At 29.4% G+C, this 2190-nt stretch overlaps 1 pseudogene; it reads left to right on the top strand.

Annotated features, from left to right (window-relative positions):
• The window catches only part of LOC120072286, a 50980-nt pseudogene that overhangs the window by 46835 nt on the left and 1955 nt on the right, over positions 1-2190 (top strand).

Genomic DNA, 2190 nt, shown 5'->3' with positions numbered 1-2190 from the left:
TAGGGCATGTATGGTTGCACCCCTCCAGGCCTAATCTTACGTTATGTTTATGCTAGGGACTAGCAGGGTATGTATGGTTGCACCTCTCTAGTCCAATATTACGTTTATGCTAATGGTTGATGTTGGATGCGACTCTGTCCCTACTGACTGCATGACCCGCTAATCATCAGATGGGTTATTTTTTGCTTAGGTCCTCATCTTCCTATCAGGGTGGAGAGATTTATGTTGGAAGCATAACCGACCACCACTTGTTATTATACGTTTTTGGTCCCAACCATATGTTTTCATGACATGTTGCTTGTGATTATGCATTTGGTCACTACCCTACATGAGAACTACTTACTGGGTGTATTATATACTCATCCTATATTTTTATAGACTTTGAAGGTAAGGACACAGCGTAGATGGCAGAATTGGACGTCGCTCAAATAGCCAACAATCAAACTCACTATTATAGGCATATGCATTTTGTACCCCACACGCTAATGTTTTATAGATCCTGGTGTTTTTGATAAATAAACTTTTTATATAGTTTTTCTATCAAATTAATAAAATTTAGATATGTTCTTTGAAATTTTCACCATAACTCATCTCATGATAGAAAAGTCTAAGTATGCATGTCGTAGCGTCGGATCATAATGTGTAAGGATCAGGTCATTACAGTCTTGCTGTTCATTTTTTTTCCTGATCGTGCAGAGGATTTTCACGGAGGTTCTTGAAGAATTTGGTCTTCAAAAGCATTTTTCCTAAATTCCCTTTCTCCTAAATGTTAATTGAGCTTATCTTAAGCATATAGTAAAACTATAATAAGTAAACAATTATTATTCTTGATTATATATTCAATCAATATCTAAATCAAATATTCATGTCAATCAATAGCTATGTCATAAAATTATATTTGGTTTATGTTGTTCGAATTAATCAATTGTTTATAACATTAAAAAAAAAAAAAGTCTAAATTCTCATTGACATATATGATATTTTCACATTTCCATGAGTTTGACATCGACATTTTCATTATATCGTAAAAATTTGATGAAACATTAAAAAATGGTCTAAACTCTATTTTGATCCCTAAACTTTGAATGTTGTTCTTTTTGGTCCCTAAATTTTCAAAAATGATTATTTTAGTCTTTGAACTTTAAAAAGTGCTTATTTTCGTCTCTACTATTAAAATTTTGTTAACTATTTGATTAAGTTGTATCTAGAATCTGTTAAGCAAAATGAAGGTGACATAAAATGTTAACAACCAACGTTCCAAAATACTGAACGACTAAAATCTTGATCATAAAAGGATTTTAGAGTTCGATAGAAAATTGCTTTATCACCTAATTTAAACTGAGACGTAACAAAATGCCACTAATATGAATATAAAATCAATAATAAACATTTAACTTGTTTAAAAAACATACAATATTTATTTACTAATTTCTTATTTTTAAAATTTTTGTTATTATGCCAAAACTAGCATAATATGATAGTGTTATTGACCATGAGAGATGCGGTTCGAATTCTCCTATGCCTATTGTACTTAAAAGAAATAATTTATTATTATAATTTTCTATAATATGAACATTTTCAAAAAACTGAGACTTTGATATTTCCGTCGATATCAACATTTTAAACCAAGGTTCTAATCTCATTTGGTCATGTGTTAAAAGGTTAAATTACAAGTTCCTAAACTAGTGTTGTATTTAATAAGTCCTCAAGTTTTAAAGTGTTTTAATAGGTTTATGAGCTTTTAATTTTGTGTCTAATATGCTATAATATTAACCTATTAGTTGAAGACCAACGAAATATATGTCGATCAATTGTTGAGTTATATTGTTAGATTTTACTCATTATCATTTTCAAGATCTTGATTTTGATTTTTCCAGAGGGTCTTTAAAAGTTTCCTAGAATTTAAAGTCGTATCTAAGATACCATATTCATATCTTAGATATCATATTCTGGAACATTGAAGCAAAGAAAGAAAATAGAAAAAATGAAAAAAAAATCATATCTCAAGTTGTATATAACTTAAGATAAAGTCCAACTAAACTAGGGATATTAATAAAACATCAGGCACATCCCAATTTCATTTATGGCAAATGTTTTATCTTTTCTGGCTTTTAGTTAAAACATATATGGCAAATACAAACTGAATAAAAAAGCGAGAAAGAATAGGTCAAAGTAGATTCAAATTTCAAC

The sequence above is a fragment of the Benincasa hispida genome, chromosome 2 (genome assembly GCF_009727055.1).
Source record: "Benincasa hispida cultivar B227 chromosome 2, ASM972705v1, whole genome shotgun sequence".
Classification (NCBI taxonomy): Eukaryota; Viridiplantae; Streptophyta; class Magnoliopsida; order Cucurbitales; family Cucurbitaceae; genus Benincasa; species Benincasa hispida.
The sequence above is the reverse complement of the archived record's forward strand: the minus strand, read 5'-3'. Positions and strand labels throughout refer to the sequence as shown.